Source organism: Pleurodeles waltl, chromosome 10 (assembly GCF_031143425.1).
Source record: "Pleurodeles waltl isolate 20211129_DDA chromosome 10, aPleWal1.hap1.20221129, whole genome shotgun sequence".
NCBI classification, from domain to species: Eukaryota; Metazoa; Chordata; class Amphibia; order Caudata; family Salamandridae; genus Pleurodeles; species Pleurodeles waltl.
The window spans coordinates 723,388,341-723,411,125 of NC_090449.1; the positions used below are offsets into that span (position 1 = coordinate 723,388,341).

The following is a 22,785-nucleotide window of genomic DNA, read 5'->3' on the forward strand; positions in this document are numbered from 1 at the left end:
GCTTAGTTCTGAATTTTCTACTGTGAGGTGTTTGTTCAACATCTAGACTAGAGTCATTTGAGGTTAGAGACAGCGGTGCCAACGGAAACGCGCCCAAGTCCGTGCCTGTGATGCAAAACGTGAACGTCTTGACGTCATTAGCGACTGCCTCTTTCCCGGGGCAGGTTGCCCTCCCCCTGCAGGGACGCCCCAGTTCTTTGCTTATCGATCAGCTCGGGTGTCTGATGGGGCCTGATTTCATTATGGAGCAGGCAGTCCCCAGCTGCCTGTATAATAACGCTGCTTCCATCCTGGGGCTGGGGACACGCGTTTCATTTCTTCTGACAGGGCTGGGCTGTCTTCGCTCCCTCATTCTTCTTTGTTTTGCATAATCCAATATCGCGGCTGTATCTTCCCGTTTAAGTTATGCTTTGGAATATTAGTTTCCTCCTTTTGAGCGGCTCGGTGTGTTTAATCTCGTCGAGAGTGTGGGGTAGGGGTGGGGGAGCTTACCGCCCCCTCAGTGTAAACATTTCCTCCTCGTGTTTTACTGCGCGAAGAAATACTGGTCTCTCTTCCCAGGGGAGGCTGTCTTTGAATATCAATCTTTCCTGCGAGTTGAGCCCATTGACGCTTCGTATCCAGGAGAACAAAAACACTCCGGAGATGGTAGCACCTTGTTGTTCCCAGAGTTCATCTTTTTTGAAGGATGAGGCTGGCTCGGTTACAGAGGCTGATGCACAATGTTGTGCGTAATCACTCAAAGCCAGAATCAGGTATTGGAGGTGAGGAGCGTCGAAGGCGTAGCTATTATAGTGCAGCCGGCGCGGTGGCACCGGGCCAAGGCACTTTTGGACCCCAGTTGTGGCTGTATTCCTCTACTAAACTGTGGCTGGTGCCAGGGGTAGGGATATTTCCTTTGCTTGCACGAGGGCTCATGACAGCCTTTGTAGCCTGTAGGAGAGTCGAATAAAGCAACAACAGACCGTGAAATCATAACTGCTGCAAACATGCATTGATGCAACACAGGCTAAAGGTCACAAGCAGAGGCATTTATAGGGTCAGGAAGACACACAGACACAGAAGTCCAAGCAGCCACACGCAGAGGCTTGGACAGGGGGACACAGGCACACACAAACACACCAGGATATAGAAACGAAACCAAGACGCACAGATACACACTAATAGGTTACACACACAGGTCCGCATAGGCAGATCACACACGCACCATGCGTGTGTGTGCGTGTTTGAGATTGTGAGGGAGAGATACGGGAGTTTTTAATTCCATACGGGGCAGGCCCCACATCCGCTGAAGATTCCTTGATTGGCCCAGAGGCTCAGTTGAAATTATAACATCCGCACATTGTTTGCTGTAGTCAAAGAAATGGTATCTCCATTTCCGCGAAATGTATCACCCCTTGACCAAAACCTTCCACTAATTCACAATGGATCTCTTTTTTTTAAGTAATGCATATGTATTGCTCTGCTATGCGTCTCTAAAACGTGGCCCTTCTGTTGTCTGCATTTCTTTGAACTATACATGCGACACACAACAGATCCCAAGCTTGCTAGGCTCCCCCTTCTCAAAGAGTGCCAAACAGCCGGCCCTTAAGGCAGCATATTTAAAAATAAATAAATACAGCCCGCAGTGACCGTCAGGGGCCTGTTAAACACAACGGTCCAAACTGCTTTGAATTAACTCCAGTTCACAAGACGAAAGAATGAATCACCCGGGTAAAGTGGCTGTGAGAAAAACGAACTCGGGTTACAAGAGTGTGTGAAGAACCAGGGCCGGGGATGGGGCGGGGAGTCAAGAAAACAGAAACCTATGGTGGGCCGCTGAAAGAAACGAGCGCAATCGAAAGGCTGTCAAGGGCTGGGAAAGATGGTTGGAGCCCCTGGGGAGACTGCCGGGGCCTGGGAAGACTCAGCCCACTCGGTTAAATGATTAGAAATGCAGGAATCTGAGATATCGGGAATGGACAGGGATGATATTGTCAACATCCTATGCTTGGGTTTGCAGGCCCAGGCCTATTGCTCAGGCCATTTCTAAGTCACGGGCAGCCCCTGGTACTTCCAACGAGGCAGCTTTCAAGTAGACTGTTACCACGTCCTTAATAAACAAAGCATCACACAGGCAGAAAGGGAGGAAGTGAACATAGAGAAAGCAGAACTTGGAAGGCGTGGTGGCGTGAAAGGAAGTGGATATGTATAGCCTCGGATGGTGAGCAAGACCAGTTCCCTGAGACAACTGTCACACACAGTGTAGCTAGCTAGCCTGTCATGGGCCATAGTGCAAGGAGGGAAATGGGCCTGGCTGCTGTTTTATCTCTCAAATTCAGCAATAATCAGGGTTCATTGGGCTCATAGGCCTCTGGGCACCGGTGAAGCTGCACCTGCTGCACCAGAGGAAGCTACGCCCCTGGTCACACGCTCCACCGACCTCTCTTAAAAGAACACATTCAAGAATAGTAAAGCACCTTGGACTGAGGCGTTGCAAAGGAGTCGTAAATCATAATGCAAGAAAGGAAAATAGTCCCGCCTGTCCCACTCGATAATAAAAGTGATCCATAATGGGGGTGCAATCCCTCTACGTATCCCTGAGCCCCAGTACCACTTTACCTGCTAAATCAGTGATAGCCATGCACCTGCATTATACATACAGACATGTAGATGACACAAGGGCTGAAATATAGACTAGTGGTATATTTGTGCAAAGAACTTAATTCTCGTTTTGGCACCTGACCCTATTATGTGACCCTCACCCGGTGCAAATCCTACTTCACCATTTTCTTCAGTTTCTTATCTGACTAAATTGGGAACACTTAATGAGGGGCTAAGAACATAAACAACACTATGAAGTATTGTACTTTATGTGTTACATTACTTATCCTACTGAAAATATATCTCCACAAACGTACTCATGTACTGGTTTGCGATGGAAACCTCAAAACTGTTGGTAAAATTTCTTCCAGACTATATAATTCATTGTGATACCACACTAAGGTCAATTGTGTGAAGTGCCAAACAACAATAGCTGTATTTGTGTAGCACACTTACTGCATAGACATGGCCTCATGGCTCTTAGGTGTATATTTATAGTCACCTTGTGCTACATTAATGTCATTATTTTTGATGTTAATGTGGCCCAACGAGGCCGAAATCCCTGCACTGTATTTACAGAGTGGTGCAATGCATGCATTGCGACACTCTGTAACCCTCTGCGCTACATTATGCCTGAGCCAAGCATAATGTATGCAAAGAGGGCGTTCCCCCGTTAGGGGAGGCGGAAAAATGGTGCAAGGAAATCTATGAGATTTTTTAGTGCTGAAGGAGCGTTGTGGTCCAGTTCTGGTTTTCATGCTGGCAGAGTGATTAGTTGGACACTTGTTGATCTTAACTGTATGGCTTTTAGTCCCTTTGTCACTGTCTCTCGGTTTTGGTGTCATTTACTGCCTGTTCCAATGCCCCTTTATCGCTTTGTTTATGTCCATGGCTTCCTGTTCTGTTCTCTGGGTCTCTGCCTCAAAATATGATTGTCTTCCATTCCCGGTGACTGTATCACTACCACATTTTCATGTCTCCATGTCCCACCACATGAGTCTCTGTGTCAGAATGTCCATTTTTCGTTTTGCTGATTACAGTGAAAAGATGTCCCAATGTTAATGGCGCCCTGTCCCAATGTCTGTGTATCTGCAACAAAATGCCCTTGTCCTCCGGTGCTGACATCAGTGTATGGCTGTGCAATTTCTCAACTCTCCATGTTCTGTTGTCCCTTTCTTTGTGTAAATACTTGCTTGTCACCCATTGCTGGTGTAAGTGAATTGTTATTGAAGTATCAATGGCTCCCGTACCCACTGTTTTTGTCTCCAAGCCTAAGCCCAAGTATCCATGAAATCCTAAAATACAGTATTTATTTGTTTTTGGACTGAACGACCATAAGTCTTAATTTAGGGTGCCAGAGCGCTTCCCAAATTTGTGAAACTATATACAGTGCTGAAGGATTTCGATATCTCAATCATATCAATTACAAGGTGCATATAAAGTAATGACAGTATGTGGTTCGTCAAGGTAGTATTAAGAGTTAATTTATGCATGCTTATAGGAATTCGAGTTAGCAAGTGTCTAGTAGATGCTTATTTAGTCTGGACTTAAACTCGTTCAGAAGAAATCAATGTTTGAGCACAATACGTTTTGCATTACAGTGGGTTGAGAAAGACCCCAATGTCTGGTTACTGATGTCATTGGGTATCTTCATTGTTTTTCTTCCTGCTACGGGAACTAGACATTTGGGTCTCTCTATTGTTATGAGTAGGCCTGAGGAAAATTTGCATTATGCCAGCTTAATTAGTGTAATTTCGGTAATTACATGTTGCTCTTGTTATGCAAAATATCCAAAATGATGCTATCAAACCACATCATGTAATTACACACTGTTCGTGGTAAACATTTTGCTCTAAAATACAGCACCAAATGCCAGTTTTGCATTTTCCATATTTAATTTCTCGTAATTTTGCTGAAATTTTGCATAATTACGCAAAAGCAAATTACTAAAATTTTGTAAATCCCTGTTTAAGAGCACATGTGGGCAAACTAAGGCTTGCTTCGTTATGGAGGGGTGCAGAATTCAATGCAATGTTTGCTTTCTGACAAGATACCCGTACTTACTCTTAGGTTCTTGCTAAGGTTTCTTGAGGCACAGCATCTTCAGGACTGGACTTGAATCACATTCAGGGTCTCATTTAAAATGCCTAGACCATTGTTTAGATAATGGGATTTTATCTCACTTAATATATTTCACCCCCTCGATGTAGGTTCTACGAGTTAGGTCAACATGTAGTTGGATTCTCTCTCTTCATTACTAGCTCCAGTAAGCCTTGCTGTAGGACATATTTAACTCAGCAGAGGCTTCTTGACACTGGTCTTATACAAACTCAGAAAAATGAGTACCCCAGGTCTGAGAAAAGTAGATCAGGTGACTATATCTGAGACACTAATTTTAGGAACTCATTTCTGTTCACAACTGCTTGTGAAGCTTTTTGCGCCTCATTTGGGTCAGGGGTAAATTAATTTTCAGCCGTCCTGGTCTTAATGGCTGTAGTTTATTCCACTTTTTTCAACAAGCAGTGTAGGCATACTGGGCAGTAAGACACACCCCTTAATTCCAAAATAATTAAAAATTTATTACACTGTCACATTCGTACAATTCTATTATACAACCTCAATTTGAGGTGTCAATCTCAGTTGGTAAAGGCAATGCCACTAGAATCATGCAGGAGTCGAAGACCAAATTATGAGGCAGGGTTGACAAAATTATGCAGCAAGAAAGGGCATATAATGTTGTAAAATGTGACAAAACGTTCCACCTCATCAGTACAAGTTTAAATAAATAAATACAATTATCAGCAACTAGAAAGTGACCAGTTAGCCTTCGCAAATGGTCTGCTACTGCACAGTGCCACGTGTGGCACTGTTTTCAGTAACTTTTAATTCGCTTGATCTAGCGCCAACTTTTTTATGCTGAAATCTTCAAATTATACAGTAGATGATGAATTGCATGGCAAGGTCAGTAAATCCATAAATATGTGAAAAAGGGAGAGGCTGCACCATCACTGAATTCTAGTACCCCTAGATAAAATATATTTTCTATCATATTTTTTTACGTTCTCTCCATCCTTTGTCTTTTATTTAAAGTAAGTGTATTCTAAATGAGAAGGCTTTAAATAAAAACAAATGCTAGGGAATGGTGTTGAAATAGATGACATTTATATCAATATAATAGCCTTATAGAACCCCCCCCTGCTGACGAGTTATAGAAGAATACACCTACAGTCAAGTTTTACATCCTTCATGGAATAATGAAATGCTAAGCATATGTTGTAATTAACTAATTTAAATTTTTAAGCTACATTTACCAAGAGATCTCTACTATCAGAATAACTACCTGTGGTCCTCAGGGTGTTCATCTCCTGCAGCTGCTGGTTTATCTAACAGAGCCAGGGATACGCTGGTGTGATAACTCAGGCGGTTACATATTTGTGAGGTTCAAATCACCCATGGGTAACTTACATTTGTATCCATTTTGACGTTTATGTATCCAGTAACATTAAGTTGGGAATTGTTTACTACGGCTTCCTAGGGTGGCTAAAATATAAAACGCAAAGTCTGGAGAGAAGAAAGCTCTATATTAAATGGATGGCACTGCATTTTATATATTAATGTGCATTGTTCAAAGTTTTCTGCAATGAAACATGCTTATGTGGAGCTCCCAATTCTACCACACAGAGTTTAATGCTCCTCTCTGTGTCCCAGGTACCTTACCAAATACTTTTCATACAGGCCTTACTACAAGCAACACACTAGTAACCATGCACTCTGAAAATGGCGTTCAGTGTTCCTATGTGAATCGCAACATTTTCCAGCGTCCTCAGGAGTATGAAGCGCTACATACATTATTATACAATATAATGCAATACAATATTTTCTAGAAAGTGCCCCAATTCATGTGACAGCTATACTTATAAAAAGTTGGGCCATAGTTCAAATGCTGTTTTTCACAGTGGGTTAATTTGATTCAGAGCCAGAAGTCTGTAAAGCATCTTATTTGTCTCAGCTTGTGACATAGAAATTATTTTGCCGCATTCTTATTTCCAAATCGTGGATTGGCTTAAATTATTGGTAGATTTTTGTTCTGCAAAAATCAATTGGTTTTGCTCATGAATCGAGTCATTGTTTTACAAGTTACATGAGCAAAAATTATTTTACAATATTTGCAATGGTAGTCAGGAAAGTGTGCCAAAATGCAGTTAAAATTGGCCATCTCGTTTCTGGGCAAACATAACTTATCGGACCCTGGCAGGGCAAATTGATTCATACCCCCCAGGTTAGTCACATAAACCATACCTCCAATTTTTCACAACTCTAAGCATACAAAATGGCCCACTTCACTGCGTTTCTATATACTTTCTACTAACATCATAGTTATCAGTGTGCAATCTAACAAAAAGAAACAAGCTAAACATTTTAAGAGATAGAGAGTCAATTGCGGAGGGATGCCTGCCTCTTCTTGAGACTTCCTCCACTAAGCACACCTAAACCAGATCCATCTGCCCAGCTGATAGAATATTCATAAACTTTAATCCATATCTGCCATCTCTAAGCTCACAGAATTTCAGAAGTCAGTCTTAGACATGCCAGATAGTAGTCTTCTGACCAGTAAGATGCAAAGTCAACGTCAGCATGCAGCTTCCAAAAATGAGTCACTCTTTCAACTTAATAGACTTTCTTTTACTCCAGAAATAGCATTTATGGCTAAATACCATGGAGCATACCTTTGGTTTAATGTTTTAGTATTATCAGACTGCAGGGGTCCTCATGCCACAACAGTCTGCCACATGGGCTCTGCAAGCTGCATTGAAGCACAATAGACACAGGCCAACATGTTGAATCTGAAGTCGCTGACAAGAGACACCAACAAATCTTTTTGAGTCAGATCTATGAGTAAGCATCTCTTACTCTGGGAACTCAAGAGCAAGTCACAACTAAGTCTGGATTAAGACATGAATTCCGTTGAAAACACTTTGTGACTCAAGCCTGGAAACTCAGGAGTTATTCACACATAAGTCATGAGAAAGACACAACTCACAGAAAAACCGTGTGAACCGGGCTCAGAGTCTTTAAACCGCAAATAATAAAAAACAATCTAGTCGTAGTCTGCAGGGCAAAAAGAAGAATTTGTGAAAGAAATCGCTGCTCCTCACAGTTGTAAGGAGACACTTCTGTCAACAGGCACATTTATTTTTGCATCATCCTCTAGCAGTAAATAGTGAGGGTGAAGGTTAACTAAATGCTGAATCAATATCATATCACAATTATTTGCAGAATATTTCTTGAAAGTGGGCAATATGTTAGTTCATCAGTCCCATTTTCTGTTTTTGATTGTGAACTTTATGTTTTATGTGTCCTGACTTTTCTTATTCTGGGCCCCTACTTTTAAACTGTGCTCACCATGTTGCTTTCGTATTATCTTTTATTTAAAAGGTGGTTGCATGAAATGAAAAAGTAAATGTCAGTTCTCAAAGTAGAACTTGCTAAAAGACTAAAATATTGCTAGTTTATTGGGGAGATCTGCCATCAGGACTGAACAACGGAATGAGAGATTGCGCCAAGGAATGCTTCAGGAGTTTCAACCAAATATCACACCCGCTGATGAGCTTTGATCTCGGGGGCAATAAATCATGACCTGGAAGTGCTCCCAAGTAGGCCAGCGCAAGAAGTGCACTCTAATATAATGGAAACATAGTATGTTATCATGAGTGTGACCCCACTGCTAGCACCACAAATTATGCCACTTCCGGTGAGGAGCTCCGTGCTGGTGTTTGTAGTAAAGGTCTGTCACCACAAGTGGTTTGAAACATATCCATGAAATATTACCCCAGTGAACTCTGAACCCGACCAGGATTACCTCAACTTCCAGCATATGTTCAGCAATTACCACCTCATGTTTAGATACTAGTTGTTAATTGTGGGCTGTTATCATGTCAGTGGTAGTTAATTATTTCCCATGTGCTGAATGTAAGGACTGACGGTCTTTATGTGAGCAGACGGTGCTGAACACATCCGTGTATTTCAGTGTCTATGAAAACATAGCCACCGTTGTATTTCCGGGTACCCTATTAACTGAAATTTTAACCTGGGATCTCGTGTTGCCTCGAAGACACACGAGTAGTGCTGGGCACACATGAAATCACGCACTGACAAAGTCAATAGGCCTTTTTCTGTGTATAGCTTTCCCCTGTAATTACGGTCACAGAACAACGCTGTAAAGGTGTTTTGTGTGTTACATAGAAATAACAGGGGCGCGCGTTGAATTAATAATTGTAGATATAGATATTTAAACATTTTAAGAACTTTGCTTCCCAGAAACAGATACACTGTGGATACTCTAATAGTAAGAGTAGAGAATAAGTCGAGAACATTGTTTTGAAAAATACAGGAGAATGGGAAGAATTTAAAACCTAAAAAATTCTAAGGTTTCTGTGCATTAGGTCTGAAGGCGTGGGCCAAAATTTTATGGGGCATATTTAGGAGTCCCTAGCGCCACCTTAGCACCGCCACAGCATCATTTTTTGACACTAAGGTGGCGCTAAAGTGGCTTTTCTGCCGCCCCATATTTACAAAGTGGCACAATGCATGTATTGCACCACTTTGTAACCCCTTGCGCTACATCATGCCTGCGCCAGGCATAATGTACACACGGGGGCGTTCCTGCACTAGGAGGCCCGCAAAAATGGCGCAGTGAAATTGAAAAGATTTCCCTGTGCCATTTTTGGCATAATTTTAATGCCTGCTCAGAGCAGACGTTAAAATGATGCTCTCATAGTAACCCATGTACCTCCTTGCACTTTGCTACACTAGCGTCAACATTTTTTACGCTAGTATAGCGCAGCAATAGCGTCTTAAATGTTGCCGCTATTATTTTAACGACTGCCATGGTGCGCCATATTATAACTACGGCGCAGCCATGGTGTCAGGTGCCAGTGGGGGGTGCGCAAGAAAAGTGGCGCATCATAGCTGATTCACCAATTTTTCCTAAATATGGCCCTATATTTTGAAAGAAAAAATATTATTTCCGGCTGTGAGATGGTGTTCAATTCTTATGTGACCAGTGAGGTGCCCAGAGGTACAACTATGTTCAGTTCAAGCCTCGCTTTCAATGACTGTTCAGTTCACGACTGGCTTTTTCTGAGAGATGCTTGAGAAGCCTGCTGCATCATTCAGAGCACTGACTTGAAGGGTTGAGTGACCTCAGCCACCATCAGACAGTTTCAGGTGCTGCCAGAGCAGGAAACTATCCAGTCGCCCTATCGCTCCATCTTATGGAATTCGTTATGGGGTTCAGGGTTTTTATTGCAGTGTAATCAGTTTTCAGCACTTACAGTATGCTTGCTCCCTGCCTTCTGTCGCTAAGTGCATGTCTAAGGTGGCAAGGCCACACTGAATCTTACAAAGGTTAATATCTGGCTTATAAACAAGAGTGACATTTCTGCTCCAGCCTGGCCTTGGAGTTATGGAACTTCGTTGTTTCCCAGTAATGCACAGCATCAGTATAGCTAAGTATAATCGCCTCTGACAAAGGCTGCTCTGGGCACACTAGCATCACATGTCTCCATGCAGGGAGTGACACGAACTCTGCAGGCATGTGATTAGAAGCTTTAGCACAGGAAGCAGCAGGTTTATAAGTACAGCTACTACTGGGTATCTCTGGCCCCTCATTCACATCCAAAAGGCTTTATGTAGGGCACCATGCTATCAATTCACAAAAATAATATACAATTCTTTAATACAACTGGATTTATTCGTAGCAATTCTTGACGTATTCACTATACCAAATGATTAACCAACACAGTGAAACTTGGAGTGACAAATGAGTTGAAGTACCCTTTGCCTACATTATATGAATATTGTAGGGCGACTTCCATGACCATTTAGGGAAAGGAGGCCAAAGGCAAGTTCCTTTATAAGGTATGGAACTCTGAGGTAACTTGAAGTATCCTTACAACGTATGGCAGGGGATATTTTATTCTTTATAATACATGGTCGTACTATCACCTTTCCTACAGACTGCTTAAAAACTTGGGCCCAGATTTACTAAAATATGATGGAGCTCAGTGCTCGACAAATTTGGCAGCACCGGGCTCCATCATTTTCAAAATGCAGGGATTCACTGTATTTAATAGAATATGGTACACCCCTTTGTTTCCCCCTGCGCCGGTGCTAAATTTGCTGCAGAGCATCATGGTGCAAGAAAGGCTCCATTGAAGAGGAGATTGTTTTTGTGCAGGAAGGAAATATTATAAATTTGAGGCAGCATCAAAATGCAATGGGTGTTGCTGTGGCACGCCCACAGCAACACCCATTGCACGCCCCTTTCACACAAAGTGCTGTAATTATGCCACCTTGTAAATATGGCACAGGGCATTGCGCCACCGGAGCGTCACAAAAAGTGACGCTGCAGTAGTGATAGGGCCTTGTAAATCTGGCCCTGGGTGCCTTCCTCTTTCATATGAAAGAGATATTATGAAGGCAGACATGAAAAATAAGAGCAGACACTGTAGTTCAAAATTAAACACACCATAAGCGTTAAGTAATTTGTTGCAAAAAATATATCAGAATCAGTGTAATGTAAATCTGCTAAAAAACCGTAGCTCACAGTGTGTAGAAAAATGAAAGAGCCTATCTTTCCTGTAATGACTGATAAAGTGCAAAACATAAACATGTTGCGATAAATAGCTCCTTTCTGTTGATCACTGTTGATTTTAGTAAAAAAAAATTACAAAAAAATAAAGCCAGTTCTCGTTTGTTGTTGTTTAACCTACATTTGTAATTAAGATGTGACCTGGCTCCCACCTTGACTGTTGACTCAAGCAGGATGCCATTTTCTTAGTACAGATTACTCAAATCGCAACTCTACAAGTCCTGGCAACCAAATTGCAAAGTCCAACCTGGCAGCAACTGCTTACCGCGATTAAGGCAAAGTTCCTTCCAATGTTATCATATGGCTTGGAAATTCTTCCCGGCAAGTTTGCTTGCTTCTTACATGCTGCGCAAAGCAAAGTTGTCTGCCTTATTTTTCTACTACCACAAAGTATCTCTCCTGCACAAAATAGGCTGGAATTCGGCCTCCAGGGGCCAATAACTGGAACAAAAGGATGCCTTTACCAAATATGTCTCACTGTTGAGGCAGGCAAAACCAAATTCACTAAAAGCCCTGATATGGAAAGAAATACGCCCTAACATACCCCTGAATTCAAACTCTTGGTTGGAAAGAATTGGTGCGACAGTTAAATGCCTGCATGTGGAGCAACTTTGGCAAAAAAGCCTAACACATCAAGCTTTCAAGCAAGCATTAAATAAACAAATCAAGCAGCTCTTTTAGTTCAAAGATAAAGCTACGTTTAGACTATCCAGTCACGCATGGATGTCTATTAATACTTATAAGGCTCCATCGTTGCAGCTTTATATGGTTGCCTTGTAAAAAAGCACTTAAAGATAAAAGTGCTCCAAGCCAGAATCAGGGTGCTCCCATCACTCAACGCGGTTCCAATCCGGCTTCTACCCTCAAACATTGATGAATGAAGACTCTGTTCATACCCCGGTGAGGATTTCCTTCATATACACTACATATGTTTAGCTTTATTACCTTGGCGTACAATCTGCCTCCGAAACATCTTTAATGGCAATGGCATCAGGTCTTGCCACCAAGCAATTTTGTTATTTCTGAAGGAGCTGACTACTCAATATATGGCATGTTTTGCAAAATGTATCTTAAAAGTAAACTTCCTGATTAAACAGGCCACAATTAATCAAGAGGGAAGCTAGGAAGCAGCACACATGTAACTCCTATGACATGTTTGACTCTCCTCCTTTACTCCTCTATTGGTTCAATGTCACACCATATGACACTCTGCACCGCACTTTAATTTTCCATTGATTCCCAAGTACTTTGGCCGCCAAGTTTTCGAACTAACATAATAAAACACTGGGTCATCCATAGAATGCAGAACTATCAGGTCTGGTGGGGTGTGTGGCAGTCCACAGACCCCTGGCAACCTCTATCACTAGAGAAAACAATATATTGCAGCATTCAATTCCAGCTGTCTTTGATAGTTCTTTTGATTTTTGGTCTATCTCAGGGTCCTTTAACTTTTTTATCTTGTTCTTTTATATTGTTTCTTCTTTCATAGTGGATTGTCCATGCTTTTTATTCCTTGCGTTGTAGCTGATAGCAATGTTTTTTTTTTTTTTTTTATTAATCATGCAAATACATTATTATAATTATTATTTGTACAGGTGAATAGAGAGCCAGGACTCAGCTGTAATGGGGAAATTAGAGAGGGGCCTTAATACATGAATTGGAGGCCCAAATGTATTGTATGTGAATAGCCACATGAAGTGGAAGTTAGTTTCACCCTCGTGGGATGATATATGGTGATCTAAGAGTCACAAGTTCGAATAGGCCGATTGAGTCAGGAGGCACACAGACTCAGCCTTCCATTCTTCCAAAATCGGTAAATGAAGAATCTTTAGATTTAGTTACAGTTGCATCTTTTCTTTATAGTGCTTAGGAACGCCAGAAGTGTGGCACGTAGCGTTATATTAAAAACACATTGTAATTTTTTAATTAAGATATGGATGTTACAGGAGGGACCAGAAAAGGGAGGGTATACTTGTTTAAAACACATAGACCCACTTTATTTATAGGCTATGAAAGGATAAATGACATTTTTTTAACCGACTACCTAATATTTGGACTGAACGCTTAAACTCACTCTTCCTGCACACAGTGTGAAATGTCATCTCGTTTTTACGGACCGTACACTCCAACTTGTAAAACAGGAGCCACGCTTTTACACGACTCCACTTGAGAACAGGGCTTGGCAGCGACGGCGGACACGTAGCTGGTGATTGTGTGGTATCATTTTTACCCTCTGCGGTAACTGAGACGGGTTGTAATGGAGTTGGGGTAGTGTAGGGTTTCTGTTTGTTTAACGAGAAAGCCAGGCTCTTTTCCCTGTACAGGTTTTGGCTACCGTGCGCGGACTTTATGATGAATCCATTTAGGAGCTTTTATTGGCGAACATTAAGCTTTTTTTGTTGAACTAGCTCGAGATGAGGTGTTACTGAAAATATGACATAATGTTAGTCTTTTGTAATGTACTTAGGAGCTCGAATTGTCACATATTTCTTTTCCTTTAATAGATAACTATTTATATTCAGTTACCAGTGTATTCGAGTGAAAAGGTTGCAGCACATGGTTACTTCTAAAAGGTATAATTGATGCGAGAACATTGTAGATATCTATGCCTGACGTCTAAAATTTAAGACCATACTTTAATAGTCATGCCAGCCAAAATTTGTGAATGGCAAGTTTCACTGGAAAAATTGAAAATGCCTATTGTCTATAATTCAAAATGTTCTTTCTTTTTTGGATTTCATATATTAATATGAGCATCTTACAGAAGCTCAGTGCCTTGTGCTAGGGAAGCCTGAGCAAATCAAGTTAAAGATAAAGCTTCATATTAAACAAACAGGTGAGCACAGTGAGCACAGTGTCACCTACAGAGAGGAAGGAGGTGACCTCCAGTGGGTCTATTTTATCCCTAGAAAGAGTGGAGATGATTTAGTTTGCTGCGTGCAAAACATTCATCAAAAACTGACAGACGTCCAGTAGACCCTGTGTAGTTTGTATGCATGGCTATATTCTCTTAATAAGGCAGATGGAACCGGAGTAATTTTTGGTGGATGACCCACAATGGGCAAACTCTTAATGATCCCAGAGACTTCAGTAAGGAAAGGAGAAAGTTAAAATCCTTCTACAAATGTGAAAGTGAGTAAACACATTTTGCATATTTTAATACTAGGGCATAATGGTCAGTAAACAAGGCAAATAGAAAATAAAATAAGAGAACCAGGATTGACTACCTCAAGAAATGTCTAAGGTACTAACAAAATGAAGGGCAGGGCCTCAGAGAACCCTGTGAGAGACTACAAAGAGTTTTTGCAAAATGGAAAAGTAAGATCTTTTAGTTGTGGGTTAAGAATGGTGTTGAACAGTTTGTAAAAGCTGTTTCAACAAAGTGGAGAGTGTACACCACTAACACCGAATAGTGAAGGAAAACATGGATAAATAGTCATAGGAGGATTTGGAGCAAATGGTATGTTCCACTTTAAATTAACTATAATGTTTGTAAGCTTTGAAACCTTGCCCCTATGACGCTATTTGCAATCTAATGGAATGATGCAAGGAATACTCGGGGAGAAATTACAAAATGGCTACCTAGTCAAAAAACTGTGGGTTGAATTTACTTTATAATCCAGGCTTTTCAGAGGGTTAATTGTTAATGCTTCTTTAAGCTGTGTATCCCTTTCCTGTGGCAGTTTAAGAAGCTTGGGGATATGTAGTCAGCTACGATAAAGCCGCAGACTTGTGTGACATAACTGGGTTCATCGATCGCACACGTTATAGACACTTAAGCTGCTGAAATAGCTCTGGTGCTTGTGAATCAGTGACAGAGATCATTTTGTAATCCAAGGGTCGCAGGTTTGAATCCAGCTTTATTTTCTCATATGATCCATAAGGGGCAGTGATAGAGTGCAGCAGGGGATATGGGCTGCCACAAACCCTACCAGACCTGATAGTTCTGCATTTTGAATCCAGCTTTATTTTCTCATATGATCCATACAGGGCACTGATACATGTTTGTGTAGTGTATACATAGGTTTGTTATTTTTTACGTGTAAATCAAGTTCATGATAGTTTAAGATCTTTAAGCTTTAACATATCAATTGAAGTGACACAGTAGTTCATTATTAATGCACAAAAGAGGCACCTGTGTGTAATATTGGGACTCATGAGTTTAAGAAGGGTCCTAAATGAGCCTAAGTTCCTTTTAATTTCACTCGTGAATAGAAACCTTTAAGGTCCAAAATGAAAGAATTACTAGGGAGTTTGCAGAGTTACTATGTATGCACATCTATCTTTGGTGGCGCTTTCTGTAATAGTTAAAGGGCAGTATGTTGTTGCTATAAACGCCTATTGTGACATGTGTAAGATGTCAGAGGATCTCTCTCTAGCAGCAAGTTAAAATTAAACTTTGTACAGAAATCCTATGTAGAGTGGATAATTTTCGCACACTCAAGCTGGAGTGAAATAAGCCAATTTCTTCCTGTCCTACAATAAGGATACATCTTTGGACGATGAAAAAGGAATAGCAGGGATTCAACCTGATATTAGTGTCCTGCAGAGAAGAATTTAAGCATGACATATAATGCCCATCTTTAATCTCCCAGGAGTATATTTTAGCCCTACCACCTAACTTGATCATATGCTGAAATATGCCTATAACCCCGGCGGTTATTTGTGGGCTGCTTAACTTGTCATCTCTAGCTAGAAGTTTTATCGTTAGTTCTAGTTTTTAAACTGCAATCTGAGGCAAATTATGTAGATATCTAAAGCAATTAATGTGCTAATTAAACTGTTTAAGTTATTGAATCTTTCTTCAATGTAGAGTGGCAGAGTGGCTTTACTTTAGCAACTTTGGTGCTCCTACCATCCCCAATAAGGGGAAAAGGGCAGCTTTTAAGGTGGTACATGAATCGTTTCAAACGTTTTAACCAAATATATCACCATGGACAGTGTGGTTGACTTTCAGTATGGGTTGGCATTTTACTCCACAAATATATCATAGAAATAATTCTGCATAATAATGAGCCGTGTATTGTAAATATCGTAGATCAATCAGCCATGGGGGTGAAGTAATACACTACTGGTGTACCTAACAACGAGCAAAGCCAGGATTAGGAATTCAATACATTTATTTAAAATACTATTAGACCAAAAACATTATGGTGCAGTGTTCTTTTTCGAAAGGTCTGCTCAAGGGACGCCATATTCGCCTACAGACGGCGAACACCAGGGAAAGTACATTTGCGTTACAGAAAAGTAATCACTTAAACAATTTAGATAAGTAGAAACGGACCATACTAGGTAGTCTGCGGTGATGGATAAGGGAACATTTCCATCTCAGGTCTCTGATAACATCATAAACCTCGATGGAGGAGCCTGAGTGCTTTACAATGTTATCTAATCCCAGAGATGGAAATGTTTCGTGTTCTTCGCCACAGTTCATCTATTATTTTATTACCGCCGCACTGTACTGCTCCAGTACTTAAGGTTGAGTCTCCGCTTCCATTCCGGCCCAATTTCCGTGGCTGTAATTTTTCTTTTTTTATGGAAGCTAGGATCACTTTGGCATTTTCCATGTCCTTAATGATATATGTAAAACATTTTACCCAAAAGCTTTTGCTGCCTTAGTGATGTTAGGCATGAGTTCAGACACTACAGACATTTGTCTGGCCTGTCCCTTGATGAATTATTCAAAATTTGGCTTGAGCCTTCCTGGTGGAACTTTATGCAAAAGTGCATGTAAAGAGCATTGATGCAAGATAGGCTTTTCTAAAGCGGTTTTGCAGTCTCAACATATAATACATGACCTTTGCAGTAACCCGTTCATACAGGCGCTCTTTTGTATCCAATTGGAATGATAGACTGCTGTAAGGAAATATATGGGATTGAAAAGCCCAAGTATGTCCTGTCCCCTCAAATGTGTTGGCCAGAAAACCCTGTTGCAAAAATGGCGCCATGGAAGATGGCGGGCACGCTGTGGTTCTTCTTTGTCATGCTGTGGTCCCTAAAGGAAATCCCCAGCAGTTTTTTTTTTCAATAAGGAAACTGTATCTGCCTAATAGCAATGGGACTGTTCTTTATTTTTGGAGACTTAGTGACGCTCAATGAAATTGCTCTGGACCATTAGTACACTCTGCCATTCCTGACCCATGATGCTTCACAGCCTCCTGACCTCCACGGGGTTCCTTGGACATAGAGTTATTATGGTATCTTCCTTGAACACTGACATTATTGTGCAATATTCTATACGGCAATATGACGATGCAGGCTTATAGATATATATACAATAACAATTGGTGCTCTGGGTCTTCCTATGGGGTTCAGTGTATTGCACAAGACAGCCCTGTGTGATATGGTGATATGGGGCGCATGTTGTTTTGTTATACAGTGTCTGTCACAGACAATATTTAATGATATGGCTGGATCACCTTGAATATGTGGGTGATAAAATCACACAAGAAAGAGGCAGTAGAGCTGCACTAATGCCTGTTAAATAGCCCAGTACTGAAGCACTTCCATACTGCATTTTAAATCTTCCGCAGTAGGAATACAAAAAAAAGTAATTAAGGACTTTGATGAGCCCTATTGACCTCTATTTGTGAGCCTGGTTACCCCTGGAGAATATGGTAGGGGAGCTGTGAAGAAAAAGGTTTGTTATGAAAAGAAATCTGGGATGCGTTATGGGGAAATCCAGTATTGAGTTGATGGAAACGCGAAATAACCTCGCAAAATCAAATCAAATCAAATCATTAGCATTTATAAAGCGCGCTACTCACCCGTGCGGGTCTCAAGGCGCTAGGGACAAAGGGGATGGTTATCGCTGCTCGAACAGCCAGAGTCTCCGGAAAGCGGAGTGGTCCTGGGTGGTCCTGAGGCTGGTGGGGAGGGAGTTCCAGGTCTTGGCCGCCAGGAAGGAGAAAGATCTCCCACCCGCCGTGGAGCGTCGGATTCGAGGGACGGCGGCGAGTGCGAGGCCAGAGGAGCGGAGGGGGCGGGTGGGGACGTAGAAGTTGAGGCGTCTGTTGAGGTATTCCGGTCCCTTGTCGTGGAGGGCTTTGTGTGCGTGGGTGAGAAGTCGGAAGGTGATCCTTTTGCTGACTGGGAGCCAATGCAGGTGTCTCAGGTGTGCGGAGATGTGGCTGTTGCGGGGTACGTCGAGGATGAGGCGGGCTGAGGCGTTTTGAATGCGTTGCAGGCGATTTTAGAGTTTGGCGGTGGTCCCAGCGTAGAGTCAAAATGTATGCTTGTTTACCATATTATGCAATGTTCCCTGCCAAGTTCGGGAGACCAGACACTTTCATAGTGAAGACCATGGCTGAGTGCATTAAAAGGACTTTAGTGCTTTCAAAGCAGCTATCACACCTCATCATCGCTAAAGAATTAACCAACCATGGTAAAGTTCGACAGGTTGTAAATTCCAAATTTTAAAATGATTCCACTTTATAATGCATTCTCATGACTCAAATACTATCTGCAGCTTTTATGTTTGACAGTTACATGAACTGCTACGGGCATGTACCTTGTGCATGAGCTATGAGTAGAGAACTATCACAAATTGATATGGAGGTTAAAATTGGAGCTAGTCACAACAGTGCATGTGTGTCTGCTTTGGTCGTGCAGAGGCCACGTGTTCACTGAAGAGCCAGTAACCCGAGCCTAACCATTCACCAATCATCCTGCCATCACTCTTGCATTTATGGTGCAGAGACTGAGTAAGTCTGGAGTGATGCATGTCTTTTCGTGATGTGCGATTACTTGCATCTGCTGTTAAGAAGATTGAAACCACACTTCTGGCTCAGGTGGGAAGAAATGCTTCATGAATGCTCAGTGGATGATGGATGAGAATGCACCTTAGAGATGAGACACCCACGAGTGAGGCAAGTAGATCAATATATTGATGCTTAGGGGTGGGGTCTTTTCTGTAGGACATTCTGGCAGACTTGTAAGACAGGTTTTATGTTTAGAGTTCTACCAATCAATGAGAACATAATGTATAGATGCTTTTAAAAGATTCAGAGGCCGTTCCTGGTCGGCATTGGTACACAGCTACCTAATGATGCTATAATTCTTCCCATTCATTTAACTATTTTAGTCTTATTTTTACAATCCAAATAGGAGAATAGATTTGTCCCCATAATGCACTAATGCTAAGTTATCGGGATTTATATAGCACATTTCAACCATGTGAATGGCCTTGTGCTTTCGGAGCCTGTGTTCTGTTTCTTTCTAGATTTGGATTCTCATTGATCAGAGACAAGGTGTTCTGGTGTCGTTGTGCTTGGTTGTTGACACCGGTCAAAGGAATACATTGTTTAGCAATGGTTAGTACTGATTAACAGGGAAAATACAATATGTTGTATTTGCATATGTTTGTGTTCATGGACTTCCGACTTAATTTCATTCCACTGGGGTGACTGGGTGTTCATTCTCTGTTGGTGTCAGGGATGTGTTGTTGAGGCTACTGTGCTGTGCCAACAACGAGGTAGAAGGGTTAGCAGTTAGGGGCACATGTGAACTGATAAACATGGCGATCACTGCAGAACCAGCTGATTTGGAGAAGACAAGCTTTGTGAATGACAATGTCAGTACTGACGTCTTACCGGTTTTTCCAGTTGCTCAGTCATTAAAAAATAAACAGACATTTCTTTCATTCCCCCAAAAAACACGCCATCAGATCATTACCGGCGATGACTCCTAAGAACATTTGAGAACCAATTTTTTAGCTTCTCACAGAGTTCAAACATTGAAAAAAAACCTCTCATTTATATTCTTAATGCCCAATTCAGTGCTAATAATTAGGCATAAAGAAAACCATGAGACAGGATTAGTGTTCGGATCCTGTTCCCAGCTCTTCTTAATTGTTCGTAGTCAATCCTTCTAACAGCGGGCTTGGCAGGGACCAGCATGGGAGAGGATTGGCCCATGTTAGGCGGCGGTGGAACAATGTTTGAGTATGAGGTCAAGGAGACTAATTGTGTGAGCTACGGATCTCCTAATTTGTATAGCACAAGGGGAGGTAACCTTTGTGACTCTGTTTGGGGGAATTTGGAAATTAGCAAAAGAGTATCCTATAGTATATTGAGATCCATGCATAGCACTCAAGCACCTTACTTCTGAATGTTGCCCCCACAAGCCCACCCCACGGCACCACATGAAAAAGGGATTTTGTTAAGTGCTAATGATCTGTCTGGCTCAGGCGGCAAGCTGATCCCCCTGTCTGCCCATAATGCCTAAGGGGACTCATTGGGAGCCATTGTGAAAAAGTGGTGTAATTGATCGGCAGAATGCAGTGTGAGAAAAGTTGAAGAAAGTAAGTGTGGTAGTGTGATGAGGAGTTGGAGAATTAGTTACGCTACCAGAGACCCAAGACAATCCCCATGAGCAACTTAAGTGGTACTAGAGGGTGTATTGATTTATTGATATAGACTTGGCTACAACCAATATTTTCTGTTCAGTGAAGTGGTATCACAATGGTGAAACATGCATTTTTTGGTAACAGTGAAAGAAATCTGGCACAGTGGTCTTATTGTCGACACTGCAAGTGGGAGAAATGGGTTTTAATGTGGAAGTGTCTACTGGACCAAAAAGATTTAATGCTCGTAAAAACAGTTTGTAACCCAGCCCCCCAGTGTTATCTGACAAAATAAGAGACACTAGAGGTGATTCACCTGTGATGTTGTACAAGTCTACTTGTTCAGTGAAAGGAGAAAAGGAGAGAGAGAGAGAGAGAGAGAGAGAGAAAGGAAGATGGGAGAGATACTGAGATTTTATGTAAGAGAAAGAACGGAAAGAGACAAAAAATGTGTGTGAGAGAGAGAAAAAGATACATAGATGGTGAGGAGAGCAAGAGTTTCAGGGTGCTACAATTTGGTGGCAACTACAACCAAAGCCAGGAGAAAATGACCTTTCCTTCATGGCCTTGTTCCTCAGACTCTCCTCCTATGTGCTGGGTGTGCCGTGGCTTTCCTCCAGTGTGAAGTCACACATGGTCATCTTTAAAGCGTGGCCAACCTACATGGGATGAGAACAGAACTGATAGCTAAGGCATTTCCTGCTTCCAATACAAGAAACACCACGACCATGACACCTCTCCTTCTAGGACTCTAATCATCCTCCTCGCACCAGTCATGTTACTAAATCGCTTTGCATACTTGAAGTTAAGTTACTAAAGTTATTCTATAGCGGGTATGAAGATCGCAAAATGTCTATCAATATGATGGTCTCGAGAGCTCTTTGGAATACTGCATGATTCTCTGTTGATCAAAAAGGAGACATAGTGCATGCCATAGGCTGGATCTTTTGCAATGACAAGTTTTGTACTTATCTCTCTTTTCACTTGGTATAACATGGGGTTGCTAGCTTATTGTTTGTGATCACAGGATCCTGAAGTTTAAATTATTATTCATCCAGTTCTGCATGTAGATTAGTCCCTTGGTTCTTTCAGTAGACTGTAGGGAATTGTGTACCATAGTTAGAATTCAGAATTTAACCCTGTTCATGAATACCAATAACTGAAATGTAGCGGAGGCAAGCTTAAAGCAAATCCTGGAGCTCAGTTTAAAGATTGTACTGACTCCGTTGTTCCCTAAGAGCTGTAGTACATCACTCCTTTTTAAAAAAAAATCCAATAAGTTGGGATTGGAATAATCAATGCATGATGTCACAGGGATGGTACAAGGAGGTGATTGTGGTGGGTATTAAGATACTGTATAATATTACTTTCTACCTTAGCTGGGAATTTGCTTGTTTTGCTGGTATGTTTCTGTGGATTGCATAGATCATTTGAGACTCAAAGATGAGTATCCTCTCATTTGTGGCTTGGGCTTGGCCAAGAATAGCAGACCATGCACAAGTAATTGCTGCTGTCTAATATATGGATGTTGTACGTCAGCTACAACAATGTCCGTTTAATTTGGCAGAAGACACCACAACACTTCTAAAGAGTATAATGAGGTGTCAGAGGATCACTGTATGATGTCAGAATATGCTACAGCCGATATTGCACCACACGCTGGACACTTCAGGGAACTACATAATTGGTGTGAAACCTATATCATCTTGTTGCGGAGTTTTACTGACTCCTTTGCTCCGTAAGAGCTGTAGTTCATCACTCGTTTTTTTTCATTCCAACAAGTTGGAATTGGAATAATCAATGCTTGATGTCACAGGGAAGGTAGGAGAAGGTGATTGGGGTGGGTACTAAGATATTATATGATATTCTTTTCTACCTTAGCTGGGAATTTGTTTGTTATGCTGGTATGTTTCTGTGGATTGCACAGATCATTTGAGACTCAAAGATGAGTATCCTATCATTTGTGGCTTGGGCTTGACCAATAATAGCAGACCATGCACAAGTAATTGCTGCTGTCTAATATATGGATGTTGTACGTCAGCTACAACAATGTCTGTTTAATTTGGCAGAAGACACCACAACACTTCTAAAGAGTTTAATGAGGATCACTGTATGATGTCAGAATATGCTGCAGCCGATATTGCACCACACGCTGGACAGTTCAAGGAGCTGCATAATTGGTGTGAAACATATCATCTTGATGCAG

The 22,785-nt window shown here is 41.6% G+C and overlaps 1 protein-coding gene across 5 annotated transcripts in view; it reads left to right on the plus strand.

Moving 5' to 3' along the window:
* Window positions 1-22,785, plus strand: part of NRP1 (neuropilin 1) — a 290,386-nt gene that overhangs the window by 13,995 nt on the left and 253,606 nt on the right. The window lies entirely within an intron of this gene.